The sequence below is a fragment of the Hylobates moloch genome, unplaced genomic scaffold, assembly GCF_009828535.3.
Source record: "Hylobates moloch isolate HMO894 unplaced genomic scaffold, HMol_V3 SCAFFOLD_8, whole genome shotgun sequence".
NCBI classification, from domain to species: domain Eukaryota; kingdom Metazoa; phylum Chordata; class Mammalia; order Primates; family Hylobatidae; genus Hylobates; species Hylobates moloch.
This window is the reverse complement of record NW_026652283.1, coordinates 75,588,149-75,600,315: the sequence shown is the minus strand read 5'-3', so window position 1 is coordinate 75,600,315 and position 12,167 is coordinate 75,588,149. Positions and strand designations below refer to the sequence as shown.

Below are 12,167 nucleotides of genomic sequence, written 5' to 3'. Positions count from 1 at the left end.
ACTTTGGGAGGCCAAGGTGGGTGCATCGCTTGAGGTCACAAGTTCAAAACCAGCCTGGCCAACATGGTGAACCCTGTCTCTACTAAAAATACAAAAAAATTAGCCGGGCATGGTGGTAGGCACCTGTAATCCCAGCTACTCTGGAGGCTGAGGCAGAAGAATCTCTTGAACCCAGGAGGCAGAGGTCGCAGTGAGCCCAGATTGTACCACTGCACTCCAGCCTGGGGGGACAGAGCGAGATTCTTTCAAAAAAAAAAAGGAGCCAAAGACTGCTATTGATAAGTTTGCTAAATTTTGTGGTCAGAAAACGGATTGCTTTATATGACAAGACAGATTTCCACGTAATTTTGAGGATGTGGCCAATTGCACAACACATTTTATAACTTTGGTGGAGTGAAGTTGCAAAAGGATCATGCCCAGAAGAAAATGCTTACGCACCATTCCAGGAGTACCCATACTTGCAACACGTCTGCCTGCAGAGTCGCACAGCTAGAGTACTGAGGAAGCTTCCTGAAAGGGCCCTCCGCGCAGGCCTCCCACCAGCACTTTCTTCCTCACCACATCTTGGTGTGTACACATGTTTTCTTTCTAGCTCTTGGCCAGTGAAGTGTACTGTGCCCTGTAAGATCAGATCCTTTGGCCATTACAGTCCTAGCTTTCACTGGTCACCCAAGAGGAGAGGACAGAACTCTGCAGAGAGGCCGGGCCACACCAGCCTAGTCCTGCATGCAAAATGATGCCTAAAACTTGCTCAGCCTTTGAGGAGCTCAGGCTGGACAAGGCCACTGATAAATAATGATTCCACTCTGGGGACAACCTGGGAGCATATCAACATTTCCAGAAAAACAGATGCAATTTAAAGGTATAGCCCTTTGTCTCAGCAATCCTGCTTGTAGGAATTTAATCAAGAGAGAGATCTGCACAACCATAGAAAAACAAGCACAAGGGGCCTGTCCCTGTGTTGTTTACAGTGGCAAAGAATTATAAACAACCTAACACTCCCCTAATAGGGGAGTGCCCATTAAAAAGTGAGTCCATCCACATGAAAGGACCCTGTTAACACATTTAAAAAGTGGCCACCATAGCCCATTGTGGACAAGGCTCAGGTAGTCCTAGCACAAAGCTCAGCTACTCATGAGCTTCAAAGCCCAGAAAGTTACTTTACAGCCCTGAGCCTTGGCACCCTGAAGTCAGCACTGCCCCAGGCTTGCACTTGACCTTCACACCTGTCACTGTGCCCACGGGCCAGGCTGATGATGACAGTCTTTTGGGGAAACTGCAAAACATGTGGTAAGGGCCATGGCCACCTGTGCCCATCTGGCGGTCATTCGCCAAAGGAGGATTCAGGGCAGGTCACCTGCTTTTTTCCATCTGGCCTTCTAGTACTGGCTTTGACCTGCAACCTGTGAGACCTCGAACAAGATTCCCTACATGCTAGGCTGGGCTTTGTGTGGGTAAGAACACACTGCTCTGTGGCTGCCTTTGTCTGATCATACAGCTCCATTAAACCATGGGACCAAACTGAGTTATATTAACAGGAGCAGCTACCCCTGCTGAGTACATCACATGGGTTATCACATTTAAGTCCCCAAAGATGCTGGGTGGGGTGGAAGGTCTTCATCATCACTCCGTCACCATCAGCCCCATGTCACGGAGAGGGAAACGAGCCTGAAGAGGTCGAGCCCCTGCCCCATGTCAAGCCAAAGGCTGGTATCCCCTCCACCACAGGCCCAACCAACAAAGCCACATCACAGGAGCCAAAAGGTGATAGTCAGCACGCAAAAGGGTGCAAGACACCAAGTTCCCATGCCAGGGGTCTCAAGCCAAGAAGGCTTGGCTGCTTTTCTACAGCCCAGCAGAGCCTCCCAGGAGCACAACCGTCTGAATACCCAGCCCTGTGGTGGGCTGAGGGGAGTGCAGTGCAGTGGCCCAGGGTGGGAAAGATCCCAGTTTGAGAATAAGACCTGGCTGGGCCCAGAGGCGGTGGTGGTCCAGGGAGTAACCCTGGGCAGCTGCTCCTCCTCCCACATGCCACCCCCAACCCAGGCCTCCACCTCCCTAAGACAGTGGGACAAGCTTCCTCATGGGCCCCCAGGCCCTCTTGTCCTAAGCCCAACCAGACCAGGCCCCTACCTCTGTAGCCATCATCCCACTGTGAGCATCACTCCCTGGCATCCAGGTGCATGGTCCACCTTCCCTTCCTCCCCAGGGCCTTTGCACATGCTGTTCTCTCCTCCAGGTACAGGTCCTAACCTCCTTTCACCTATTCACTCCTCACCTTCCCTCAGGCATGGATTGCCCTCCTCACCACTGACCACATCCATCCTGGGACTTCTCTGTGCCACTTACTGGGACCTCAACAGGCTAATAGTGAGATGAGCTGTGGAAAGCCCACATCCCTGGCTGAGGGCTCCACGCCCTTGCCTCCCGTCGTGTGCTGAGCCTGGCCTGAGGCTGGTGCTGCGTCATGCTGGCCAAAGGGACACATGCAGGGGATGAGGCTGCATTGTGGCCTACAGCAAACCCAACCTGGGCAGTCTGAGATGTGGATGCTGAGCTCATACACCTGTGCCAGGACCAACAGAAGGCACCCCTGGGAATGTTCTGGATCCAGACCTGGTGATGGTTACCCAGGCGTACACACAGATCAAAACCAACACGATGGACACTTCGTATGTCTGTTGTACCTCAATTAAAATGTTTAAAACAATTTTTTGAAAGCATTTTCTGGGCGGAGCCAGGATTGCTTGATGCAATTGAGGAGTTGAAGACCAGCCTGGACAACACAGCAAGACCCAGAAACTTTTTCTAAAAAAATTGTTTTTTAATTAGCCAGGCATGGTGGTGTGTACCTATAGTCCTAGCTACTCAGGAGCCTGAGGCAGGAGAATCACTTGAGCCCAGGAGTTCAAGGCTGCAGTGAGCTAGCCCTGTTCCACTGCACTCCAGCATGGGCAACAGAGCAAGACCCTGTCTCTAAAAGAAAAAAAAAAAAAAAAAAAAGGGCATTTTCTTCAGTGTCAAGTTTCTCTTCTCTTCCCAGGAATCTCATCTCCCACATATTGATACATAATTAACAACTGAATTGGAAACTGCTACCTGGGAGATGATTCTGGACAGTGTGGATGAGGCCATACCACTTGGCCCCTTGTGCCCTGGCTGCTTGGGCATAGCCCACCTGCCCTCTGGATCCTCCTGGTGAAGAGGGGCAGATGGGACTGGGCTGAGGCTACAGGCTGCCAAAAAAAACCCGAGGTGGAGCCCTGAAGTCTGACATCGCATCAGAGCTCTGCCAGGCTTCACCGTGTGACCCAGGGCAGGGGTTTCCTGTTGGTAAGGCATGGGCGCCGGCCTCTGCGGGCACCTCCGATGCCTGTGGCTCCTCCGAAGTGAGTCTGCCCTCCTGCCTCCCCTCTGCTGCCCCACAGTGGGTGCTTCCTCAGCCTGGGAACCTTGTGCTCCACATTCCAGGCCTCTGCCCTCTGCACACACCCCTCCACTCTCTAGCTGCTTCCCCACTTTCTAAAACCTTCACGGTGGTCTATACCAAAAGCAGAGTGTATGTAAGGTGGGAGGCCAGGTGCGTTGGCTCACATCTGTAATCCCAGCACTTTAGGAGGCTGAGGTGGGCAGATCACCTAAGGTCAGGAGTTCAAGACCAGACTGGCCAACATGGCAAAACCTCATCTCTACTAAAAATACAAAAATTAGCCGGGTGTGGTGGCACACACCTTGTAGTCCCAGCTACTCGAGGCTTAGGCAAAAGAATCGCTTGAACCTGGGAGGCAGAGGTTGCCATGAGCCAAGATCATATCACTGCACTCCAACCTGGGCGACAGAGTGAGACTCTGCCTCAAAAAAAAAAAAAAAAAAAAGAATGTAAGATCGGAAACCTGGAGTTCTAACACCCAGGCAAGGGTGGGGGGCCCAGGCCGCTCAACCTCCAGGGACGGCTCCTCAGGGTCGCCTACTGTTTCTTTTCCCTTGCAGGCGTGTCTGTGGATCCAGTCTGTGCAGGTGCTGTGGGCGCCCAGCCATGGGTAGGAGGCAGGGTACAACAGAGGTCACTGCTGGGGAGACCCGAATCCCTTAGGGGCCCCTCCCAGAGTCAAGCACCTGATATACTAGGGGATGGGGGGTACAGTGCCTCAGGCTGGCCTCTGAAGAAGACTGGCCACTCCGCTCCAGATGTGAACTCTCTGCACTCCGGGCTGCACTGTGCCTGGGTGAGTGGGATATGCAGCACAGAGGGCCTCGGGTGAAAGTGGGGAGGTGGGTATGGGTAACCCGGAGCACAGCCAGAGGCAGACCAAGGGGATAGAAGGCGCTGGTGTCCCAGCTCTTATGCAGTAACATAGCAGCGAGAGAAAGACAACTGCTGTTCCCTCTCCAGGGAGGTTGAAGGCTCTCCTCATGGGCAGGCTTCAGAGGCCATAAGTTACCAAGCTCCCACCTGGCAGAGCCCATCCATGGAGCTGCTCTTCCTACCATGTGCATTCACTTTCAGTGGGGGAGAGCTGGAAGCTCCCAGAGCCAGGTACGCCGCAGGTACTCAATAAATGCTTATCATGTGACTGGTATATAAAAATGCACTATCCGGGGAGGAAAAGCAGACACAGAAGCGGAGGCCTGGGGGTAGTAGCTTCTCTCATAAGGATGAGGCTGGCGCTGCAGAATCCGCCCACTTTTGTCCACCCCTTGGACACCACCTGGATCAGCCCCCATCATCTCCACTGGGACCCTCCTCACAACGTCCTAGCAGTGTCCCTGCTACTAGTGCTGCCTCCTCAGGCTACCCCAGAACCAGCTCTCCACAGAGCAGCCAGGGGGATGTCAGAACAAGGGGGAGCCCGGACCAGCAGAAGGAGAAAAAGATATGAGCGAGGGTCAGCTGGGGACTCACCAAGGTGACTTCACACACAGGAGGCAATTAAAAGACCGACTTCTCTACATAGTCCAGGCAGGGGTCTGAACGGCAGAATGCAATACCACCTACAAAACATCCTTGCCCAAAAGTTCAAACCTGAATCTGATCACACGTCTAGATCAATCCACCGACTCATAGGAAACGCAAAGGTCAGAGCAACTTGCAAAGGTACACCACCAGCAGAATCCAGGTGCAGGGAAACCCCACACAGTTCTTCCACAATCAATCCAAGAACAGAATGGATAAATGAGAGAGAGATGAGAGAGAGGAAGGGAAGCCTACAGGCTGTGAGAGGAGCAAGATCCAACCATGAGAATGTGCTGCTCTTCACTGGACCCTGGTCATTTGAACACTGAGTGCGTATGTGAGGATGTCAAGAGATCATTATTTGTCAGACATGACTATGATTCTGTGGTTACGTTGTTTAAACTCACCCTTTCAGGAACCTTTGTACATTGTTTGTGGGAATGCAATTAGTACAGCCACTATGGAAAACAATATGGAGATGCCTCAAAACACTAAAAATAGAAATATCATATAATCCAACAATCCCACTACTGGGCTGGGTATATAGAAGAAAGCAAGTCAATATATCAAAGAGATATCTGCACACCCATGTTTATTGCAGCACTATACCCAATAGCCAAGACATGGAATCAACCTAAGTACTCATTAATGGACAAATAGATTTTTTAAAAATGTGATCCATATACACAATGGAGTACTATTCAACCATCAAAAAGAATGAGTTCCTGTCATTTGCGGCAACACGGATGGAACTGGAGGTCGTTATGTTAAGTGAAATAAGCCAAGCACAGAAAGTCAAAAATCACATTCTCACGCATGGGGGGAGCTAAAAAAGTGGATCTCAGGAAGATAGGGAGTAGATGGGTAGTTATCAGAGTTCAGGAAGGGAAGGGAGGATGGGGGGTTAAAGATAGACAGTTAGATAGAAGAAATATCTAATATACAGTTAGATAGAAGAAATGAGATCTAGCGTTTGAAAGGTCAGTATGGTGACTGTAGTTAACAATCTGTTATACATTTCAAAATAACTAGAAGAGAATAATTCAACTGTTTCTAACTATTTCTAAAGATAAATATTTAAGGCTGGGTGTGGTGGCTCACACCGGTAATCTCAGCACCTTGGGAGGCAGAGGTGGAGGTGGGAGGATTGCTTGAGGCCAGGAGTTCAAGACCAGCTTGGGCAACATTGTGAAACCCCACGTCTACAAAAAATTTTTTTATTAGCTGGACATGGTGGCACACACCTGTAGTCCCAGCTCCTTAGAAGGCTGAGGTGGGAGGATTGCTTGAGCCCAGGAGTTCAAGGTTACATGAGCTATGATCTTGCCACTATACTCCAGCCTGGATGACAGAGAAAGACCTTGTCTCAAAAAAAAAAAAAAAAGTTATCTAGGATTTGGCTTACAGTCACCCCAGGGATTAGGGGGACATACAAAACAGGACCCCCACGAGGTGATGCTAACAAAGTTATGTGATGAGAACACAAAATTCCCATTTCCATCATCTCTTCTGGCTAATTTTATACAGGTTTCAAATCTTCCATGATAAAAGGGATTTTTGTAGTTGTTGTTTGTTTGAAATCTCAGATCCCACTAGAGGAGTGAGGGAAGGCAGAAAGGTGGGAGCATCTCTGTGGCACAGGGCCTGGCCGACAGCGAGGGATTTCCAACGATTCTCCAGAAGTTTGGGGTGTTCTGCAAATGCTCATTGCCAGCTTTCTTTTTCAAGTAAACTTTTAACCCGTTTTTTTGAAATCTCAGTTAAAAAATACCCACCTCACATCCAGAAGTGACAGGATACGGTGCACTCTGTGACCGGGGCTGGCCTACGCACTCTTTGTGATTGTCTGAGAGAGATAAGTACAGAATCAAAAGTCAGAGGGTAGAAACTTTTACAGTTTTATCATTTGACACAGCAACCTATGTCTGTTGAGTCTAATAAGCAGATAATGGGCTTATCTTTTTATATATCTTCAATTTTATTATAACAATTTTCATCATATTTTAAAAATTGGCCCATGAAAGATTAAAATTTTAAAAACAATCATCTAGTCTTTCCCCATGGACAGCTTGAGAAGCACTGTTATGGACCAGACATGGATCCCCTGGAGACCCCAAATCCATCAACTTAGGAGGTTGGCGAGAGATGCCAGGACAAATCTTCCCTTCCCACCGTCTGCTGTGCCGACTCCAGTACTTCCTATAAACACATCACAGGCGCTGCAAAGCCTGTTTGATTTTCTGCGCTCATTGGCACACTTCCACACCAGTACAAGCAGAGCCACTTCCAGCAGACACCTCTGTCACCCAGGCTGGAGTGCAGTGGCAGGTTCACAGCTCACTGCAAGGTCCAGGTTGTGTGCTGGGTGCCCCTGCTGCTCAAAGCATCTTGGTCAGCCGAGGTTAGCCAGCCAACTTTCACACACATGCCCACTGCTGTTTCCTCTTCAAACTTCTGGGTGGGTTTAACTGCAGAGGGTCCTAAGATTGCAAGGTGAGTGTTTGAAAAACTGACTGCTTCTTTTTATCAACTGCAAATCACTCTATCACTAAAGTACTGAAATTAATCAGGAGCCGGGACTAGTGTAAGACATCAACCTGCACCCATGGCCCTAGGTTTCTAGTGTGCTCCTGAAAATGGTATCACTGTTCTAACTATGATACACACACACACACACACACACACACACACACACACAAATCACAAATATAAAGTTATAAAATAAACTCACAGGCTGGGCGCAGTGGCTCACGCCTGTAATCCCAGCACTTTGGGAGGCCAAGGCAGGAGGATTGCTTGAGGCCAGAAGTTCAATATCAGCCTCAGTAACATAGCAAGACCCCATTTCTAAACAATAACAAAAGAAAGAAAAAATTAGCCAGGCATGGTGGTGTGCACCTGTAGTCCCAGCTACTTGGGAGGGTTGCTTGAGCCCAGTGAGCTGATTGCACCACTGCACTCCAGCCTTGGCAACAGAACAACACTCTGTCTCAAAAAAAAAAACAAAAAAAAAAAAGGAAAGAAAAGAAAAGTGCAAAGCTAAAACCAAACCACATGGTGATTTTATCAAGTTCACAGCATGGCCTGAGTTTCATCCTTCCTCTTCTTACACAGCCTCACTCATCTTGTTTCTTCCTCCATAAAGTGTGGAACGTGATGCTACATCTACGACCCATAATATTATTAATAACAAATAAATTCAAGTATCACGGATCAAAAAATATACCACCGATCCTGTTGCATGTGCCCAACATAGGGCCCAACGTAGGGTGATAGGGTGGTCCTCCTTGCAGCCCTGAGGCTAACTTCATCACCCCTGTTTACAGATGGAGCTTTGAGAGAACGACAACAGTACCTGTATCTTCTGCGTTCGAGGCTTTCTTTGAGACCCCAGTGTGATAACAGCAATGTGAAAATCAATGCAAGTACCCAGGAGACAAGGCACAGGGACCACAGCCATGAACAGAACATATGTATGTGATTTCAAGGGGTTTCTCCTAGGAACCAGGAGGAGTGGGATTAACGCTGAGTTAACACCGGGCCTGAGTCTGTGGGCTTTCCTGGGCCAGCCCCTCCTACTAGAGCAGAGAAAATGTGTTTTGTAGCCCTGCTGGGTACAGTGGGGTGCAAGCCCTCAGTGTGGCTTCAGGGTCTTTCCCTCAAAGCAGGCATTAAAACTAAGCTTAACCAGCTGGAGCAGAACATGGGGTTGAGGGAGCACCGAGGCCAGGAGTGCTCCCAACAGTTCCTCTCCCAGCTCAGGCTCACCACCAGGGGCCCTGGGAGACAGCCAGTATGTGCCAGAAACGGCTCACTCTTCACGAGACAATGAATCCACTGTTGACCAGCCAGGGCCTTGATTAATATTTGCAAAAGAACGAAGTGGAAAATTCCACCTGTGTGGGTGGAGGCTGGACCCGCAGGACATGTCAACACCCCTGATGGCCTTGTTCTCCCAGGGATGGATCAGGCAAAGAATCAAAGGTCTGAACAACAATGACAGAATCTGGGGATTACCGTGATTCTTGGGTCCTAGGGAATTTCCCTTTTTTTTTTTTTTTTGGTTCTGCCTCTCCTGCCTCTAAATTTACACAGCACTCTTAAATCCTTCAACTTGCTTTCCTATCTGCTGTTTTGCTGTTTCTTCTGCGTTTCCTAACAGCCCTGCTGGGGAGGCAGAACTAATGTCAGCCCCATGTTACAGATGGAGAAATTGAGGTTCCAAAAGACCAATACCCTCACTCGAGGCCAACAGATGGTGAATGAGTCGCAGAACCAGGTGGTCTGGAAGCCAGGTATCTCACTACGCTGTGGCTGCACAAAGCCTGTCCCTAGGGTCTGGGTCAGGGCCATGGGTACTTGACCCAGTGATCTTCCAGGCTCTGGCAGAGGCCCTGACCTTTGCTCTGCCTGTGAAGAAAGAGGAGGAAGTTCAAACCAGCTCCCCTGGGTGGGCAGGCTCAGGCACTGGCCTTGGAGGACGGTAGGTGTTAATTTATTCATCCATTCAAGCATTTAATGAGCACCTACAAAGCCCCCCAGACAGGAAGGCACACTGTCTGGTAGCTCTTTCAGAAACCCAGACCTAGCAGAATTTATGACTGAAGGGAGAAGGTCAGAAAATGTCCGAAGGTCGCTTCTCTCATAGACTCAAATCACTTCATCGCCCCTATCACCACCCCATTTTACAGAAAAGGAAACTGCTCTGAGAAGAGCAGTGACTTGCCAGGGCATCCAGTTCAAAAAGCCACAAAGTTATCAGGCTTAGGCAGCCAAATAAATTGTGTCCCTGCCAGCAGGCCACCTGGGACCTCTCATGCAGGGCCACTTGAGGCATGGCCTTCTGAGCCAGGGGGGAAAACCCCCCGAGGGGACAGGCAGACACACCCTGTTTGCCCACCTCAACCTCCAGTTGTGGCTGCAGGGCCCTTCACACCCTCTCCTCCACTCCACAGCCCCAACTATGGAACTGAACCAGGTATCACCCCATCCCTAAGCCCCAGGGGGCCAGGGCAGTGCCATTCTGAACCCAGAACAGCAGGAAAGCCACTTGGCCTGGGTCTTGGGTCTCTGCCTGGCAGCCCCTGCCTGAGTACTCCTCCTTCTTACAGCTCAGCCACCTCCAGACCACTCTCACCTGACACTTCCTCCCCTGGAGAAAGAAACTCAGCCCTTCTCTTTTTACAAAACCCCCTCCCCTTTCCTCTTGCCAAGGCTACCTGTGACTGCCACCAACCAGCCTCAGTGCCCTTGGTCTCTCTGCCCCATCTGACCCCATGAGCTCCTCCCTCACTACTGGGCTTTCCTGCTGCAGCCCCTCTTAGACCTCCCCACCGCCTCGGGCAAGCTCTCCTCCCCAGGGCTCCATCCTCCTCTCCTCTCCTCTCCACTGCCCCCTGAGAAAGTGACTCATGAACTCTGTCTCCAGGCCTAACCTCTGCACCCCTGGTTGTCTCAAAGCCCGTGTACCGAACACCACCAAGCTCACCACAGCAGGGCCTGCCCTGGCACACAGCTGAAAAGCCAGCACAGCCCAGAGCCTGGCCCACAGCACAGAATCAGATACTCACGGAATGAACGCAGGTTAGTGAATGGCTGCCTGCTCGCTCGTCTCAGAGGGACTAGCCCTCTATTTGCCCTGCACAGCCACCTAGGTGGCCTTTCTAAAACCAAAAACTGATGACCATTTAAGCCTGTACCATTGTTCCTCAGCACCATGGGACAAAGTTCACAATCTTGAGCTTGCAGACGAGGCTGTTTTCATCTGGACTTCCGCAGTAGGGCGGGCACTTGTGTCCTTGAAAATACTTCTCACTGCACTCGTCCTCACTCCAGGAGTACCCATCAGCCAGCACCCATGTGTGGTTCACCTTTGCACCCAGCAGGTATTTGCTGAACAGGAAGATGACTATTAGAGCTGAACATGTTCTCAGGGGCCACAGGGCCCAAAGCAACTCAGAGAGGTGGAATGAGGGGCTCAGGGTGGCCCAGTCCCAGGCAGGGGTGCGGCCACAACCTCAACTGAGTTCCTTGGTCAGGAACCAGAGCAATTCTCTGAAAATGCTACCTGCAACTCCACACGTATGCATGCCAGAGCCCAAACCCCTGGCTGATCCCCAGTCCAAGCGAGCCTTAACCAAGCTGGCAGGTGGGCCAGGCCTGGCACACAAGTAGGGCCTCAGCTAAAACAGCTGCTTGACAATACAGCCTCTCACCAGCTGACAACACATCCCTAAGTTCCATACCCCTCTCTAGGCCTCCGTCTTCTCATCTGTAGAATGGAGCTCATTCTGCCTACAAGTTTAAATGGCCTTGAGTTGGTCACCACAATCCTGTCGTTTGCAAACCGAGGGGGCTGAAACAGCAGTTCCAGCCTCTGTGACTCCACTGTTAGCCCAGCTGATCTTTGTGAACTTTCCCCCAAACCACTGTGTCTCAAAGGATGGTCCCTGGGCCACCCACCCACGAATTACGGGGACGTGGGTGGAGGCTCGTTAAATGCAGATCCCAGGCCTGACCCGGACCTGCCGTCTGGATCTCATTTGAGGCGGCGCTCAGAGATCCCGGGCCAGGGAAACTTGAGAACCGCAGCTCCAAATGGCCAGTGCTGACGGCTTCCGCTTTGGGAGCCCCAGGTGCTGCTGTCCGAACTCACTTGGTGGAAACAGACATTTACCAGAAAGCCTGGGGTCGGGAAGCGGGCACTCCTACCGCTCTAACACCTCGTAGCTGAAAGAACTCGCTCCCTCAAAGGAGTCAGTGCGTTTCGGCAGTCCGCGTTCCACCCGTTTCGCTTCGCGGGGCGGGGCGATTGTGTAAAGCGGGCCCGGGTCTCGGCCTCCAGCCCGGCCCCAAACCTCCGACCCCCAAGCCTCTCCGGGCTTCCGGCCGGGCGACGCTGCTGCGGGGTTGGTCGGGGCGCGTCCGCGGCTACTCACCCGGGAGGGCCCGACAGTCGGGGTCGGAGCGGGAGAAGCGGGTGGCCGCGGCCCGGCCCCTGCCCCGCGGCACTTTAACCGGCGGCGCCGGCTCCCCGCGCGTTCTCCGTGTCCGGAAAGGGGACGCGGCAGTTCCGACCCGGTCGGCCCCGGAGCCGCGAGGCTAGCTGGGCTCCGGCGGGGGCGCGCGAAGCCCGAGGGCGGGTGCAGCGCGGGCACCTGGCTCACTGCACGCACGTGTGCGCGGGGGCCGGCGCGCGCCGCGGCTGCCCATG

At 51.6% G+C, this 12,167-nt stretch overlaps 1 protein-coding gene across 5 annotated transcripts in view; it reads right to left on the bottom strand.

Moving 5' to 3' along the window:
* The window catches only part of CHDH (choline dehydrogenase), a 36,304-nt gene extending 24,181 nt beyond the window's left edge, over positions 1–12,123 (bottom strand). For 2 of the 5 annotated variants that reach the window (XR_009214464.1, XM_058442367.1), the window contains exons 1-2: positions 11,893–12,119; positions 6,730–6,800 (exon numbers count right to left, since the gene is read on the bottom strand). The gene's annotated coding sequence lies outside the window, so the exon portion shown is untranslated. Of the gene's footprint in view, positions 1–6,729; positions 6,801–11,630; positions 11,651–11,892 lie in introns of those variants that run through there. The other 3 variants (XM_058442369.1, XM_032161266.2, XM_058442368.1) reach the window with 3 other exon arrangements.
* Between the last annotated feature and the right edge of the window lie 44 nt (positions 12,124–12,167).